Here is a 19,555-nt window from a genome sequence, read left to right as displayed (position 1 = left end):
TCTAGAAGTGAGTAAAAGACTCTTTTAACATGCCTTTCATTTCCCTTTGTTGAAAGGTTTTCATCTGGTGAGATTCTGCTTGTCTAAGTTATACTCAGCTCCTACCCGGATCTTCTTGACTTTTAGGAACTTTTCTGATCTTTTGTTTCAAAATGCCAATCCTCAGAATGCAGAATCTCTATGTAGCCACTTTGTAATTCTGGGGACACTATCTCTAAGGGGACGTTGTATTCTTTCAGGAATCTTTCCTGAAATTCCTGCTAAATTTCTGGGTGCTTGCTTCTTCAGACCAGGGAGGGAAGTTTAAGGAATGAAGAGAGTTGAATAGGAATGAACGAGTGGCGTCAGCATAAACTAGCTGCATGAAACAGCACACAAGTAGCAGAGGAAATTTCTTTTATTGGTACAGATATTATATCTCTCAATTAAAGAGCAGACAGGATATAAAGGCTCTTTAAATCTGATAGCTAGACTGCTAATACTTCATTAAGAGTGGGCTATTAAACATACTTTCCCTGCAAGTTCCATTAATTTTTCAAGAGGTTAGTTTTTCAAGAGTCCAGTTAGAAAAAATAATGAACAGTTATACAACTCCAGCCCAGCAAGAGAAAATTTCTCAAATGATATTTAGGAATATCATTGGAAGTTAGAATCTAGTGTGAGGTTAAGAGAGAACTGAGAGGAGGTGACAGCCAAGATAAGAAAGCATGCTGAGAACTGATTGCAATTGTCCAGGATAAGAAAGGTAATAGGAAAATCAGGCAAGTCTGTAAGAAAACACATAAGAAAAAACATATATATATATATATATATATATATATATATATATATACACACACACACACACACACATAAAGAGACAAGATAAATGATATTGCATTGAAAGTAGTTAAAAAGGCAGGTAAGTAGAGTAAGAGATTTGATTAAAGATATAAACCACAGTGAAATAAACAGAAAATATGAAAATTTTAAACATTGTTTTTTGTTTTAGGTTTTTTTTTCTTTTTTTGAAATTTTTTTTGCTTGAACTGCTGACTTTAAACTGCTGACCAATTGCTTTATTAAATTGACAGAAGTGGTTGTTTGGGATCTGTATTAGCACAATCCAAATCTTTTGGACAGTTATGATTCTTCTGTAGTTGAATTTGGGCTAACTGAAACCAAAAACTGCCAGGAAATTCATTAATCCTGATCCTGTTTATAGATATGTTATGAGGAATGATGATTTATTATCTTAAGACCCTATGACTTCTTGATAACTATTATGTAAAAATATGAACAGAGAGTACCCATTGGCAAGAAGTGTTAATCTTTTCAATTCACACTTAAAGCATTTGTAAAACCTAAGCACATTATCTCTCATTGAGAGGAAGTAATGACAAGTTGGTTTAAACCAAGAAAACCTCTGTATAAATTAACAGATGTTTTAGTTGAAAATAGAAGTGTCAACATAACCTTAATTAATGAGTTTACAATACCTGTTCCCAGAATGAGAGAATATGCCAAGTTTTAACCTGGGTATAGTGGAATAAATGGAGGCTTTACAAATTAGACTGAGAATATAATCTTAGCTTGAACCTTACCTACATCTCATTTTTATCTCATCTTCAGTTTGGATGAAGATGTTCTTCACCATATTGAGTAATTATCAGGTTAATCAAAGATGAGAATCATCGTCCCATATAAGGTACAGTCGACTAGTATGCAATATCTAGCAGTGCTCAGTGAAAATATGCCTTTATGCTCTTTCATGGAAAGGAAATCTGAAATATTGAACTTATTCTCTGCAATCTATATTTTCAATCAAGCTATTATTCTACCTACATGTTAAATCTGTTTGCCAATATCTTCAAGTGTGTTAAGTGCATTTTCTTTAATTGAGGGTCGTGTGTGTGTGTGTGTGTTTAGTGCTTGCGCATACATGCATGCTTGGATTTGTGAAAAGAATGAAAGATGTGTTATTTATTGACTTATTAGGTAAACCTCATCTGTGTTGATTTTTGAGGTGTTTCTGTCCATTCTAACTACTTCCAGAAAGAAGGATTTTTAAATCTGTTCTCAAATTAAAATCAGTCATGTGGGTTACACATTTCACAACTTTTAAGTAAATTATCTCTAATAAACCCATCCAATGAGATCCTCATTTTGTTACCTTGACATAGATTTTGTAACTAGTTTGTTTTTGTAACCATTCTGGGAATCCCACTGATGCTTTATTGAGACTTTTCTGTAGATCAGGTAGACTTCTGTTATCACCTATATGGGAAAAAAAAAAAAAAAAAAAAAAAAAAACAGGCTTAAAGAACCATGGCCATACAATATGGCTCAGAACTTTGAGGCCTTTATATTCTATTATTAGTATTTAGAAAAGGCAGATAGTATTATTTTTTATAAAAGGCGGATTTAGAAAAGGCAGAGGAATCAGAGATCAAATTGCCAACATCTGTTGGATCATTGAAAAAGCAAGAATTCCAGAAAAACATCTACTTTTGCTTTATTGACTATGCAAAGGCCTTTGACTGTGTGGATCACAACAAACTTAAAATTCTTAAAGAAATGGGAATACCAAACCACCTTACCTGCCTCCTGAGAAATCTGTATTCAGGTCAAGAAGCAACAGTTAGAACCAGACATGGAACAACAGAGTAGTTCCAAATCAGGAAAGGAGTACATTAAAGCTGTATATTGTTATCCTGTTTATTTAACTTATATGCAGAATACATCATGCGAAATGCCAGGCTGAGTGAAGTAAAAGCTAGAATCAAGATTGCTGAGAGAAATATCAATGACATCAGATATGCAGATGACACCACCCTTATGGCAGAAAGTGAAGAAGAACTAAAGTGTCTCTTGATGAAAGTGAAAGAGGAGAGTGAAAAAGTTGGCTAAACCTCAACATTTAGAAAACTAAGATCATGGCATCTGGTCCCATCATTTCATGGCAAATAGATGGGGAAACAGTGGAAACAGTGGAAGACTTTATTTTGGGGGGCTCCCAAATCACTGCAGATGGTGATTACAGCCATGAAATTAAAAGACACTTGCTCCTTGGAAGAAAAGCTATGACCAACCTAGACAGCATGCTAAAAAGCAAAGACTTTATTTTGCCAACAAAGATGCATCTAGTCAAAGCTATGGTTATTTCCAGTAGTCATGTATGGATGTGAAAGTTGGACTATTAAGAAAGCTGAGCACCGCAGAATTGATGCTTTTGAACTGTGATGTTAGAGAAGACTCTTGAGAGTCCCTTGGACAGCAAGGAGATCCAACCAGTCCATCCTAAAGGAAATCAGTCCTGAATATACATTGGAAGGACTGATGTTGAAACTGAAACTCCAATACTTTGGCCACCTGATGGGAAGAACTGACTCATTGAAAAAGACCCTGGTGCTGGGAAAGATTGAAGGCAGGAAGAGAAGGGGACAAACAGAGAATGAGATGGTTGGATGGCATCACTGACTCAATGGACATGAGTTTGAGCAATCTCTGGGAGTTGGTGCTGGACAGGGAGCCTGGAGTGCTGCAGTCCATGGGGTCACAAAGAGTCGGATATGACTGAATGACTGAACTGAAATTGATTATCCCCAAATTTATGAAGAAAATGTCAGATTTTATGGACACTTTCCCCTCTCACATGACTTTGTTTCTCCTTAAATTTTATAGGAAGATTTTAGTTGTTCCCTAGTGGTATTACAGGTCTTCCTTTCTTGGGTAATAGACTTTCACAGCTATTCTCAGCATCTTCTAGACCTTGTAGACATTACTTATGAGGTATGGTCTTCATTACCAATTTTTATTCAGGATAGGATTGATTTTGTCTTTTCCCTTGAAGTTTGATACTGTCATTTACTTACTTTGGTCAGAGAAATGTGTGACATGCATTCTGTCAGGACAGAAGCATTTAAAAGCCAGTATATAAATTGCCTCCCCATCTTTGTGTTGTGGTAATCATCCATATTGTAGAGTATGTACACCAAGCATGCCTGATGTGTAATGTGGGTTAGATGAGTCATTATTGTTCTAAGCTATCAAGTTATGGAGACTCCTTGTTACTACATTGTAACCTGGCCTATCCTGTCTAAAACAAGGATGGCTGGCTGAAGGTTATGCAGCTGTCTATTTCATGGTGGACATGAGTTAATTAAAGTAGAGCATTAAAAGACTCTGCACAGATACCACATTCTTCTGTACCAGAAAAGGCTTGCTTCTATTGAAATGTGTTCTGGTATGATGCATTTAATCTAAACCAGGCACACTTATACCTTTATAAACAAAAGACTCAACCTCATCATGGTAGGTGTGCATTCCAGTAGTAAACAGATGCTTCCCCAACATACCCATTTTCCAAGCTGAGTTAAATTTTGTTTTATGATATTCCTAGTTGGAATAAAAATCTAGTGAATGGAGATTTTTTTTTGTTTTACTTACTTTTTAAAATATCTACTACCCAGTATGTTGCCGGGCACAGCATAATTCATAAATAGTTAATTAATTCAAGCGTGTCGTAGTCACTGTGGTTATTGTTCATTGTTTGACCATGCCCTGTGATAAGCCGTAGGGGGAACTTTGCTCTACTAAACCTTGTGTTTTACATACTATTAATTCTTCTAAATATCTGGTGTACTTTTTGACATGTTTTTGAATCATATGATATGATTTTTTTCTTATTGGCTAAGAAATTCAGTCCATTTTGAGGTCCTCTTCTAACAACTGATGTATATGTGATTTAATAGATCAGATTTAAATTTTTTAGGGTGAATATTTTCCTTTTGCTTAATGTTTATTAACTATTTTAGTTGTGTTTTATTTGTTTTTTGTATTATTTTTATAGACTTTAAATATATACCACATAGATATCTACCTTTGTATACACAAAACTGTATTTTATTTTTTAATATCTATGTTTTTTATAGTTTGGAAATTCTTTATAATTATTGCTTATATCACTGTATTTTAAAACTTTATTCAAACATTTCAAAGCATACAAAAACCTGCATAGTTCAATTGTAAAGGTGTTAGGATTGTTAGACCATGTCATCTGGCTATAAGGCTTTAAGTAGCAAGGGCAATTTAGTTTCAGTGAAATTGCTCACTGCTTCAAGGCACCTAATTAGAAATTAAAATACCTAGGTGTTTTTTTTTTTTTTAATTTCTTTCAAGCTCCATTTCAACATATTTTAATCTGAACTATATTTTTCTGTTAAATATGATTACTGAGCAATGACAGAGCTCATGGTCATTCATTGCTCATTCATTACCAGTTTTCATTTATAGTTGAAATGAACATTTTCCCCAATTATATTTTTTAATCATTCCCAATCATCCTTTCTCTTTTATATAAGAGATATTAAGTCTTGAGAAAATTTCTGCAGAGTAATAAAACCTGTTAGATTAGATTAATATACATGGACTGTTCAACTGTTATTAATTTAGACAGACTTTCATTTTTCCTTTTTTGATTACACAGGACATTGATTTATGGTACATGAAATAACCAAATTGCATTTTTGAAATTTAAAATTCTGGAGTCTTTCTTACATTATTGGTCATGAACTTAGCTTTTTTGTCCTTTAAATTATAAAATATATGCTCTTTTTTAATTCAAAGATTTATATTGTGTAGTGTAGCAAGTATATTAGCTAAATGTTTGCCTGAGATTACTGGATCATTTTTTATGTCATTACTCTGCTATTGAGTCATGATGCTGCTGCTGCTGCTAAGTCGCTTCAGTCGTGTCCAACTCTGTGTGACCCCATAGACGGCAGCCCACCCAGGCTCCGCCATCCCTGGGATTCTCCAGGCAAGAACACTGGAGTGGTTGCCATTTCCTTCTCCAATGCATGAAAGGGAAAAGTGAAAGTGAAGTCGCTCAGTCGTGTCTGACTCTTCGCAACCCCATGGTCTGCAGCCTGCCAAGCTCCTCCGTCCGTGGGATTTTCCAGGCAAGAGTACTGGAGTGGGGTGCCATTGCCTTCTCCAATTGAGTCGTGATAGAACACAGCATATCATAAATACTTTTATACTTCCCTTATTAGCTTCATTGTAGTATGTTTACAGTGCCTATAATACCACTTTCTTAATTAGTTTTATTGTTTGTGCTGTGGTTAGTTGCTTGGTCATGTTGGACTCTTTGCAATCCCATGGACTATAGCCTTCCAGACTCCTCTGTCCATGGGGATTCTTCAGGCAAGAATACTGGAGTGGGTTGCCATGCCCTCTTCTAGGGAATCTTCCCAACCCAGGGATTGAACCCAGATCTCCTGTATTGCAGGTAGATTCTTTACTGTCTGAGCCACCAGGGAACCCCAGTTTTATTATTTATACCTCTTTGAGTGAGAAAAAAATTTTGTTTCAAGGCTAAAAAGAAAAAATGTTGGTAAGGCCATTGCTCCATCTCACTCCGATAGATGCCAAGAATATTAATATATACAGCTGATTATGTATCTTTAGGAATCTAAACTCAGAGCTGGTCATCAGTGTCCATTTACGAGTGACCCTAGGCCCCATAGTGAATATGAAAGGAAGAATTTTGGCAAATCTTCTGTGTGCCTAAATGTAGTACTTCTAGGAAGTGTTTATGCTTGTACTTTATATTGCCCTGATGGAGTGTAAACCCTAAGGTTAGTTGAGAGATTATTAGGGAGAACCCACTCAGTAAAAATGCTTGAATGGAGAGAACACATGGATTAACGGCAGGACAACACCAGGTAGACTGATATTTACCTTTTCTCCCAAGTAGATGACAAGAACCTGAAGTCTGCATATAGAAATCTTCAGGGCTTACTCAATCAGAACGTTTATTTTTCCTTCCTCAGAGAATCTGACAATCAATCAAAGAGAGATATCAATCTTTTCCAAAATGATGGGGACTGATAGTCCATCAGAGGCCACATACACTGGCTCCTACTTCTATTCCCTTCCCTGGAGGAGGGCATGGCAACCCACTCCACTGTTCTTGCCTGGAGAATTTTGTGAACAGAGAAGTCTGGCTGGCTACAGTCCATGGGATTGCAAAGAGTCGGACACTACTGAGTGACTATCACTTCACTTAACTTCATAACCCTGTCAGGTTAATGCCCAAATTCCTTAATTGACATATGTAAAGAGCTTGGCAGTGGCATCCCCAAATTTATCAACCAATGCATACAGAGCGCCTTTGTGGAGCTATTGTCTAATTACTGGGAGAAGCATAAAGACCTTTAGAGGTATATAGACTCTAATTTCCTGAAATGTGCATGTCCGTGGATTGGCACAGAGACAGAAGGTATTTAGCCATAATTGCATAATTAAATACATATAATTGTGAGAAGTGCTACAAAGGAAAAATACAGGATGCTATAACAACTAACAAATGAGGAATGGAGGGCAGCAGAGAAATTCTGAGTCAGAATATAAAGCACAGATAAGACGAAGAGGAAAGGTCCTAAATCAGGAAAAAAAAAAAAAAAAAACCTGGCAAGTTTGAAGAACTATGGTGGAATTCCTGTGGGCAAATTTCCATTGAACAAGAAGAGAGTGCAAAGCCTAAGACATTGCTCTTGAATTAGGCAGACCCCAGATCCTACAAGACTTTAGAGACCATGTTATAGATGTTGATTTTGTCTTAATGCTAATGAAACCTAACATCTGTAGAGATCTTAGGTCCCACTCAACATGAACGGCAGGTAAGGCATAAAGGGATACTGGTTCTTACCTATCAGTCCTTGTTGTGGAGATTATAAGTATTATGAGACTTTTTATGAATGGTTATTTGTGTCAAAATGATTATTTGAGTAAAAATCATCCAAGGTCAAACTCAAAGTACAAACAAGTCTCTTTAAGAGAGTCTGTAATTCACCATCACATTTGACCCTTATCAGCATAAACATTGGTTTGAGTTCAGTGTATAAAAATCCAATTTTGGATCAATGTACAGACTGGGGAAAAGTGCTTTCGAAATATCATCAGCATGCAGTGTCCTGGGTTGCAAGTTTCTCTATTTCTTTGTGGCATCAATAAAGCAATCTAGCTTGTAAAGCTTCCTTTGGCTTTTCAGTGTGTCTTGCTATTGCTCTAATGTGGAAGGGCATAATGGTCACAAATATAAAAAGCTCTTTTACATTAAATTACACAGAATAAATTTCTCTGCTCAGAAGATGATAGCAACTGATTTCTTCAATTTACTCGCAGAAGATTCTAACATTAAATCTGAAGCTACTGCAGAGTGATCCAACTTTGAAGATTACAGTGATGATAATGGGGCTTCTAGTGAACTAAATTAATGTTTATGGCTTTTTCTTTCCTGCTTTCATTGTTAATGCTGCTACTCCTGCTGATGCTCGGTTCTGGTGTGTGTGGTTTTCTCAATACTGTTGGTATTTGAGATTGGCTTTAAGAACAGAAATAGAATAATGTACTTGCGAATGAATAAAATTCCACAAAATCTTATAATTTGAAAGGACTGACAGTGATGTTAAGTTGACTACTTACTTGTATATTTGTACTTTTCCCACCTAATTTAGTTTTGCTACCATACATAAACTTCATCTTAGAATTTCCTTGCATTTGAAAATACTAATCAAAAGTACTTAAATTCTCTTTAAGAATAGTCTTTATTGCCTTAATTAGTGCACGTATTTTATATAATATTAATTTTATTGTTCTTACTTTTTTCTGTCTATTTTATTATTATATTTTTAATATTGTTTCTTTTTCTTTAGAAGAAAACTCATTATGATTTCTGCAAAATTGAAATGTATACCAGATTCTCTTACCTATCATGTTTTATAGGCTATTTTAAAAGATACAATTCTGAATTATTGTCCTTGTCAAAATTTAAATCCTCAGTAAGAAACATTTTTAATGGTGGCGCAGAGGTTAAAGCATCTACCTCCAATGTGGGAGACCTGGGTTTGATCCCTGGGTCGGGAAGATCCCCTGGAGAAGGAAATGAAACCCACTTCAGTATTCTTGCCTGGAGAATCTCATGGATGGAAAAGCCTGGTAGGCTACAGTCCATGGGGTCGCAAAGAGTCAGACATGACTGAGTGACTTCACTTTATAATTTTCCACCAAATGGATATCACTTATCTTATTTAAACTGTTACCCAGTGGAGATTGAGTCTGATTTTACCCTTGTATACAATTTCACCAAATATCCTCTTGTAGAGCAATAAGAAGTGTTAGAGTGACTGGTCCCAGAATATCAAGTTGCCTTGCAATAGAGTGAACAGAAGAGAGGGCTCCCTCTTCCTCAGTAGGAATGTTTGAATGAACTCAGTTTCCTACAGGACCAAATTGTGCCTTCTTCTTAGAAGCTTGAATCTGAATTTAATAAAGATCTGAAATGCTAACTTTAAGAATTCAAGAAAATTCTCTTTATACCTAGAGTTGACCAGTAGATTACCTGATGCCTAAGTCCTTCCTGTTTATCCCTACTAAAGTATGTTTCTAAGTTTACACTATGAATTGATGAAGTGTCAGGGGGCAGGATGATGCTAATACAATGAACCATGGCTCTTCTATTGCCTGGCCCTCAGAATCTCCTAAGAAAGCCTGTCCCTTAACCTTCACTGTGTGGCCTTATGGTAATTGCCTTCATTCACCTCGCTGCAGTCCTAGGACATACATTTTTGCAGGCATATCTGATTGCTTCTCTAAAAAGAAAATAAATAAAATAGTCACTGCATTTTAGAATCCTTGAAATGCCAGGAAGTTTGCTAAGCTTTCATGAGTTTTGTTTTATTTAATTATTTAATTTGATGAAGGTTCAGTAACCCCATTTTACAAATGAGAGTCTAGACTGAAAATTTAAAGACCTAAATGTTTTTCCTAGTCACATAATTAATTAAGATAGAGCTGATATCTGGGTCCAGCTCTGAAAAGGATAAAAGCAAACTTCTTTCTTTTCTGAAACTAGGGAAAGGGGTTGATAAAGACCACGGTGACAGGGTACGAAACACTGTGCTAGGGCTAAGTAATGCATAGGGAAGGATGTGAAGCTTGGCACAAATGGTAGAGCTTTAGAATTTTATTCTTGAAAAGTCCATTTCAGGTCCATTTCAAGTCCACTTTGGACTAGAAAGCTGATAGCTGAGGAGGTAAGGCTTATGTTCATCCCACAGGAGGGGAAATTTTTAGCTACCGCATTGTTTGAGTTGTTTGGAAGCATGTTTTACTTTCAGAATGAAGGCTTAAAGTGATAAGTATAACTGTTCCCACTTGGTGAATTGAGAGACTTTGCTAAGGTATTATTGATATATGAGAGTTACAAACATAAATATAAGGTTACCATGCAATTTAAAATAGGAGGCATATAGGCATGTTGGTGCAAAATAATGACCTGGAATTGGCAATGAGGAAACAAGTGAATATTCACATGACATCTAGGTCCTGAGATAAAAGGAAGATGCATGCATGTTATGCTAAGTCGCTTCACTCATGTCCAACTCCTTGCAACCCTATGGACTATAGCCCACCAGGCTTGCTGTCCATGGGATTCTCCAGGCAAGAATACTGGAGTGGGTTGCCACTTCCTTTTCCAGGGGATCTTCCTGACCCAGGGATTCAACCTGCGTCTCCTGTGTCTCCTGCATTCTTTACCACTGAGCCACCAGGGTGGCAGAATTTAAAGACTTCTTCCAATATAGAAACTGAAGCAAAGTCAGGATCAGTCACACCAAGAGCTAAGAAAAACTTCCTGTGAAAAGATGGAGGGTGGATAAGTTCTTAACTACAGGACGGAAGGAGCCAGTATTCCGATTAGAAGTAGAAAGATTTAGAGGGAAGAAAAGCCAAGTTCAGAGAGGTTATTGAGAGGACAGAAAATACATTGATGCTAAATCTAAAGAGCACATTTATGAATTAAATTCATAGGTTCTGTAGAACCTATGAGAGTCTCTATAGCTGAGAGTCCCTGCCTAAGTTTCTAATATTTTCTCATAACAGATTTCTAAAGTCACTATCAAACTCAGTTCTACAGTGAATCACATAAAAAGCATCAAGGAAATTTTTTTGATCCTGAATCCAAATATAATCTCCTTGGCTCTGATACATCAAAAAATAGCAGATATTGTAATCAACAAAATCATTGTTAACCAAAATGGATTAATCTGTAGTTTCCATTCATAATTCTGTTACTTATTGAGAGAATTTCCCTGCTATGTTCAGTTCAGTTCAGTTCAGTCGCTCAGTCGTGTCCAACTCTTTGTGACCCCATGAATTGCAGCACACCAGGCCTCCCTGTCCATCACCAACTCCCGGAGTTCACTCAGACTCACGTCCATCGAGTCAGTAATGCCATCCAGCCATCTCATCCTCTGTCTTCCCATTCTCCTCCGGCCCCCAATCCCTCCCAGCATCAGAGTCTTTTCCAATGAGTCAACTCTTCGCATGAGGTGGCCAAAGTACTGGAGTTTCAGCTTTAGCATCATTCCTTCCAAAGAAATCCCAGGGCTGATCTCCTTCAGAATGGACTGGTTGGATCTCCTTGCAATCCAAGGGAATCTCAAGACTCTTCTCCAACACCACAATTTCAAAGCATCAATTCTTCAGCACTCAGCTTTCTTCACAGTCCAACTCTCACATCTATACATGACCATTGGAAAAACCATAGCCTTGATGAGATGGACCTTTATTGACAAAGTAATATCTCTGCTTTTGAATATGCTATCTAGGTTGGTCATAACTTTCCTTCCAAGGAGTAAGCATCTTTTAATTTCATGGCTGCAGTCACCATCTGCAGTGATTTTGGAGCCCCAAAAAATAAAGTCTGACACTGTTTCCACTACTTCCCCATCTATTTGCCATGAAGTGATGGGACCGGATGCCATGACCTGCGTTTTCTGAATGTTGAGCGTTAAGCCAACTTTTTCACTCTCCACTTTCACTTTCATTAAGAGGCTTTTTAGTTCCCCTTCGCTTTCTGCCATAAGGGTGGTGTCATCTGCATATCTGAGGTTATTGATTGTGTATATTGAGCTGTATATTGAGGGCACTGATTGTTTTTGCTTTTGATTTGATAAAGAAATGGTGTAGCTAGGCAACAGAAGCTTTGTGGAATGATGCTGCTGGAGGGCCATATGTATCTTACTTGCATAGGTTTACTGCAGTCCATCATAGCATTCTTCATTGAGGTTCATTTTAACCAAAAAGGGGTAACCTATAGTAACATTCTATAAAACAAACAAATAAAAAGCAATATTGTTAAAAAAAACAAAACAAATAAAAACAGTTCAAAAGGTAGCAGTGATTGTGCCCAGACTGTTAACAGACTAATACAAAGAGTGATGACCTTGTGGAGTTTGCGGGTGATGAGGTCATAAAATGTGACAAAAAGAGATTGCAGTTTTTATTGTTCCATTGATTTCACCTTTTCCCTTTTCGATATGAAGTTGGATAAAAGACTTTATTTTGTTACTCACTGAGTCTAGGGAGTGTGCAGAGTGAATGATGTTGTCTTCTATTAGGTGCTAACTCTGTTTAAAAGTGGTCAAGCAAGTTTATGTCAGGTGAGAACTAAGCTGGGCCTTGCATCTTGCAATAAAACCAGTGTATGTGATGGAAATTATAATAGTCAATACATTAGAGGATATATAAAATCAAGAGCAGATGGGCTTTCAGAAACCAAAGGTCCTGTTTTCAGGAAATTATCTTGACTATACAAAGAGAGAATAAAGCAAATACAGAACATTATTAGTGTCATAGAAGTGATATTTTTTGCTATTTTTTTCTTTTGCATATTTCCATTTTGTTACATCTGCTTAGGTTTTCTTATCTTACTCTGTGCTCAGTTTGTGACCAAGACTTGGTATAATAAATACTAGAATAATAAGTCGCTTCAGTCGTGTCCGACTCTGTGTGACCCCATAGACAGCAGCCCACCAGGCTCTCCTGTCTAGTATTCTCCAAATACTAGAATAAAAAGGTAACTAAAGATCACTTTGAGCTTAATTTTTTATTTGTACAAACATCCTACCAAATGACAATATTTTTTATAATCTAGTATGACATTTTGGAGAAGGAAATGGCAACCCACTCCAGTGTTCTTGCCTGGAGAATCCCAGGGACGGGGGAGCCTGGTGGGCTGCTGTCTATGGGGTCGCACAGAGTCGGACACAACTGAAGCGACTTAGCAGCAGCAGCAGCAGTATGACATTTGAGCTTCAAGAGTCAATCATTTTGGAGAGTCCAAATTTTCACATATTTTGCATGTTTTGTTTTCCTTATAGTTAACTTGCAGTTAGTCAGTAAGACTGATTTGAGTAAAATTGTAGAAATTGAGTTAAAATACAATGGCTATGTAGAGTACTTTAAATATTCTGCTGGGGTAAAATTACTAAGGAAATATTACAACTATTTAATCTTCAGTTCAGTCGCTCAGTTGTGTCTAACTCTTTGCGACCCCATGAACTGCAGCACACCAGGCCTTCCTGTCCATCATTAACTCCCAGAGTTTATACAAGTATATGTCCATTGAGTCGGTGATGCCATCCAGCCATCTCATCCTCTGTCGTCCCCTTCTCCTCCTGCCCCCAATCCCTCCCAGCATCAGGGTCTTTTCAAATGAGTTAGCTCTTCTCATCGGGTAGCCAAAGTATTGGAGTTTCAGCTTCAACATCAGTGCTTCCAAAGAACACCCAGGACTGATCTCCTTTAAGATGGACTGGTTGGATCTCCTTGCAGTCCAAGGGACTCTCAAGAGTCTTCTCCAGCACCACAGTTCAAAAGCACCAATTCTTCGGTGTTCAGTTTTCTTTATAGACCAACTCTCACATCCATACATGACTACTGGAAAAACATTAGCCTTCACTATATGGACCTTTGTTGACAAAGTAATGTCTCTTTTTTTTTAATATGCTGTCTAGGTTGGTCATAACTTTCCTTCCAAGGAGTAAGTGTCTCTTAATTTCATGGCTACAATCACCATCTACAGTGATTTTAGAGCCCCCCAAAATAAAGTCAGCCACTGTTTCCACTGTTTGCCCATCTATTTGACATGAAGTGATGGGACCAGATGCCATGATCTTAGTTTTCTAAATGTTGAGGTTTAGACAACTTTTTCACTCTCCTCTTTCACTTTCATCAAGAGGCTCTTTAGTTCTTCTTCACTTTCTGCCATAAGGGTCGTGTCATCTGCATATCTGAGGTTATTACGATTTCTCCTGGCATTCTTGATTTCAGCTTGTGGTTCCTCCAGCCCAGCGTTTCTCATGATTTACTCTGCATATAAGTTAAATAAGCAGGGTGACAATATACAGCCTTGACATACTCCTGTCCCGATTTGGAACCAGTCTGTTGTTCCATGTCCAGTTCTAACTGTTGCTTCCTGACTTGCATACAAGTTTTTCAACAGGCAGGTCAGGTGGTCTGGCATTCCCCTCTCTTTCAGAATTTTCCACAGTTTGTTCTGATCCACATAGTTAAAGTCTTTGGCATAGTCAATAGAGCAGAAGTAGATGTTTTTCTGGGACTCTCTTGCTTTTTTGATGACCCAGCAGATGTTGGCAATTCGATCTCTGGTTCCTTTGCCTTTTCTAAACCAGCTTGAACATCTGGAAGTTCATGGTTTACTTATTGCTGAAGCCGGGATTGAAGAATTTTGAGCATTACTTTAGTAGCGTGTGAGATGAGTACAATTGTGTGGTAGTTTGAGCATTCTTTGGCATTGCCCTTCTTTGGGATTGGAAGGAAAACTGACCTTTTCCAGTCCTGTGGCCACTGCTAAGTTTTCCAAATTTACTGACATATTGAATGCAGCACTTTTGCAGCATCATCTTTTTGGATTTGAAATAGCTCCACTGGAATTCCATCACCTCCACTAGCTTTGTTCATAGTGATGCTTTCTAAGGCCCACTTGACTTCACATTCCAGGATGTCTGGCTCTAGGTGAGTGAACACACCATCATGATTATCTGGGTCATGAAGATCTTTTTTGTACAGTTCTTTGTGTATTTTTGCCACCTCTTCTTAATATCTTCTACTTCTGTTATGTCCATACCATTTCTGTCCTTTATTGAGCCCATCTTTGCATGAAATGTTCCCTTGGTATCTCTAATTTTCTTGAAGAGATCTCTAGTCTTTCCCATTCTGTTGATTTCCTCTATTTCTTTGCATTGATCACTGAAGAAGGCTTTCTTATCATTCCTTGCTATTCTTTGGAACTCTGCATTCAGATGCTTATATCTTTCCTTTTCTCCTTTGATTTTCATTTCTCTTCTTTTCACAGCTATTTATAAGGCCTCCTCAGACAGCCATTTTGCTTTTTTGCATTTCTTTTTTCTTGGGGATGGTCTTGATCCCTGTCTCCTGTGCAATGTCATGAACCTCTGTCCATAGTTCATCAGGCACTCTGTCTATCAGATCTAGTCCCTTAAATCTACTTCTCACTTCCACTGTATAGTCATAAGGGATTTGATTTAGGTCATACCTGAATGGTCTAGTGGTTTTCCCTACTTTCTTCAATTTAAGTCTGAATTTGGCATAAGGAGTTCATGACCAGAGCCACATTCAGCTCTTGGTCATGTTTTTGCTGACTGTATAGAGCTTCCCCGTCTTTGGCTGCAAAGAATATAATCAGTCTGATTTCGGTGTTGGCTGTCTGGTGATGTCCATGTGTAGAGTCTTCTCTCATATTGTTTGAAGAACGTGTTTGCTATGACCATTGCTTTCTTTTTTTTTTTTTTTTTAAATTTTATTTTATTTTTAAACTTTACATAACTGTATTAGATTTGCCAAATATCAAAATGAATCCGCCACAGGTATACATGTGTTCCCCATCCTGAACCCTCTTCCCTCCTCCCTCCCCATTCCATCACTCTGGGTCGTCCCAGTGCACCAGCCCCAAGCATCCAGTATCGTGCATCAAACCTGGACTGGCAACTCATTTCATACATGATATTTTACATGTTTCAATGCCATTCTCCCAAATCTTCCCACCCTCTCCCTCTCCCACAGAGTCCATAAGACTGTTCTATGCATCAGTGTCTCTTTTGCTGTCTCGTACACAGGGTTATTGTTACCATCTTTCTAAATTCCATATATATGCCTTGACAAAACTCTACTAGCCTTTGTCCTGCTTCATTCTGTACTCCAAGGCCAAATTTTCCTGTTACTCCATGTGTTTCTTGACTTCCCAGTTTTGCATTCCAGTTCCCTATAATGAAAAGGACATCTTTTTGGGGTTTTAATTCTAAAAGGTCTTGTAGGTCTTCATAAGTAAGTATAAGTGAAGTTGCTCAGTCATGTCCAACTCTTTGCGACCCCATGCACTGTAGCCTACCAGGCTCCTCCCTCCCTCCATGGGATTTTCCAGGCAAGAGTACTGGAGTGGATTTCCATTTCCTTCTCTGGGGATCTTCCCAACCCAGGGATCGAACCCAGGTCTCCTGCATTCCAGGCAGACGCTTTAACCTCTGAGCCATGAGGGAATCCTCGTAGGTCTTCATAGAACGGTTCAGTTTCAGCTTCTTCGGTGTTACTGGTTGGGGCATAGACTTGGATTACCGTCATATTGAATGGTTTGCCTTGGAAATGAAGAGATCATTCTGTCGTTTTTGAGATTGCATCAAAATACTGCATTTTGGACTCTTTTGTTGACTATGAGGGCTACTCTATTTCTTCTAAGGGATTCCTGCCCACAGTAGTAGATATAATGGTCATCTGAGTTAAATTCACCCATTCCAGTCCATTTTAGTTTGCTGATTCCTAGAATGTTGACGTTCACTCTTGCCAGCATTTGTTTGACCACTTCCAATTTGCCTTGATTCATGGACCTAACATTCCAGGTTCCTATGCAATATTGCTCTTTACATCATCAACCTTGCTTCTATCATCAGTCACATCCACAACTGGGTGTTGTTTTTGCTTTGGCTCCATCCCTTCATTCTTTCTCGAGTTATTTCTCCACTGCTCTGCAGTGACATATTGGGCACCTACCGACCTGGTGAGTTCATCTTTCAGTGTCCTATCTTTTTGCCTTTTCATACTGTTCATGGAGAAGGAAATGGCAACCCATCCAGTACTCCTGCCTGGAAAATTCCATGGATTGGGGAGCCTGGTAGGCTACAGTCTAAGGGGTCGCAAAGTTGGACACAACTGAGTGACTTCACTTTCTTTCTTTCTATAGTTCCTTTTGCAGAAGGAAATGCCAACCCACTCCAGTGTTCTTGCCTGGAGAATCCCATGGACAGAGGGGCCTGGTGGGGCTGCGGGCTATGGGGTTGCAAAGAGTCAGACACAACTAAGTAACCACACACACACACACACACACACACACTGTTCATGGGGTTCTCAAGGCAAGAATACTGAAGTGGTTTACCATTCTCTTTAATCTTGTGGTTTAATCTTAGGCAAGCTATTTTCTTTTTGTGACTGTTTACTCACATGTGAAATGAAAGGAATAGACTGGCTTTCCAGATCAAATATGCTATTTCTATATGTAATTCACTGACGAGATCATTTCTTTCTTCAAAAATATCAAAACCAATTTAAGTAGACAAATTTAAATCAAATACAAAGGAAAATATGATCCACCAGCCTTATATTTCAGATTCTGACCAATAAAAAAAGGTAAATGGCAAAGCCAGTAAAGATTGAGGATAGTACTTTAAAAGCAAATTGGTATAGAGAATATAGGTATTTATTATTAGCCACATTATGTGGAGAAAAGAAATGAGGCTCATCGAGTTTAAGTAATGTATTCAAGGTCACAAGAGTATTAAGACTGAGGATCAAATTCTTGTACCTGATATAAAAAGTAAATCCTTTCCCCATTATTCCTGTGATCTATCCTTTCTCAACAATTTAGACTGAAAATTGTTTAAATGACAAGGGTAATTGGTTTTGTTATTAAGAACTTCATAGTAAATTGATTTACCTTCTGAATGTGTTGTCTAGACTTGGATATGTTATATTAATATTAATCTTCACATGAAAATTTTCCTTAAAACCTAAAATTTTTGAATTTAAAATATTCCTTTAGGAAGTGACCTCAGAGGACATCTAATCCAAACTATTCAGTTTTTAAATTTACAAAATAAGCTTTAACTAAGCTTAAGCAATCAATTTAAAGTTATGACCAACCTAGATAGCATATTCAAAAGCAGAGACATTACTTTGCCAACAAAGGTCCGTCTAGTCAAGGCTATGGGTTTTCCTGTGGTCATGTACGGATGTGAGAGTTGGACTGTGAAGAAGGCTGAGCGCCGAATAATTGAAGCTTTTGAACTGTGGTGTTGAAGACTCTTGAGAGTCCCTTGGACTGCAAGGAGATCCAACCAGTCCATTCTGAAGAAGATCAGCCCTGGGATTTCTTTGGAGGGAATGATGCTGAAGCTGAAACTCCAGTACTTTGGCCACCTCATGTGAAGAGTTGCCTCATTGCGAAAGAGTCTGATGCTGGGAGGGATTGGGGGCAGGAGGAGAAGGAGACGACAGAGGATGAGATAGCTGGATGGCATCACCGACTCGATGGATGTGAGTCTGAGTGAACTCTGGGAGTTGGTGATGGACAGGGAGGCCTGGCGTGCTGCAATTCATGGGGTCGCAAAGAGTTGGACATGACTGAGTGACTGAACTGAACTGAAAATTATACTATAAAGCAACCTGTAACCCATAATTCTAAATTTAAGCTAAAAGTTTTTAACTTAAAAAGCTTAGACATAGGGAAAAATGCTTTGCACTTTTATTATAGAAAATTTTAATAACATTCTTACCAATCCTCGTGGCCATATGCATTAAAATTTGATCTGTTTGTATTTTGATTGTTTGTCCTAAAAACAGTATGGAATATGATCTCATCAAGTGTGAGTGTGTGGGTGTTATTTGCTCAGTCATGTCCGACTCTTTGGGACCCCATGGATTATAGCTCACCAAGCTCCTCTCTCCATGGAATTCTCCAGGCAAGAGTACTGGAGTGGGTTGCCATTTCTTTCTCCAGGGCATCTTCCCAACCCAGGGATCAAAGTCAGGTCTCCTGCACTGCAGGCAGATTTTTTACCATCTGAGCCACCAGGGAATCAAATGTGAGATGACAGCCTAAAAGAAATAGTAAATACAATAACACAGACTTGTAATGCAAGGTAAATACTTCATTGCTTGGTAACAAAAGTCATAAATATTTGAGTTTTGAAATCCCTGTAATTTGGCCACAAACTCCCTTTCCTTGCATAGTGTATTACCTCTTCCTCTCTCTGTGTCCTCTCTTGCAGCTGAATTAAGGCATCTTCCCCTGCTATGTTCATGCTTCATGTTTCACCAACTAGGATCACTAGTTATTCCATTTCATTGGAATGCCCTTTCTGTTACCCTTTCTTTAAGCCTCATCTCCCCTTCAAATATCTTTTCTTGAGTATGTTCAACCTCCTCTGTGAAGTTTTACTGATCTTTCCTTCTATTTGTGATTTTTATATCCTCTGAGCCCTTAGGCAGTCTTCACCATTTATACTGTTCTTTTGATTTTTATCAACTAGTGCCCATGGTATTTGTTCCTGAGCTCAATTGTTAGCAGTCACCCAATATTTCAGGTACTTCCTCATCTAGATTTGATTGTGCTGAAATCCCAATAGTTCTGACTTCC

Source organism: Bubalus bubalis, chromosome 3, assembly GCF_019923935.1.
Source record: "Bubalus bubalis isolate 160015118507 breed Murrah chromosome 3, NDDB_SH_1, whole genome shotgun sequence".
NCBI classification, from domain to species: domain Eukaryota; kingdom Metazoa; phylum Chordata; class Mammalia; order Artiodactyla; family Bovidae; genus Bubalus; species Bubalus bubalis.
The sequence above is the reverse complement of the archived record's forward strand: the minus strand, read 5'-3'. Positions refer to the sequence as shown.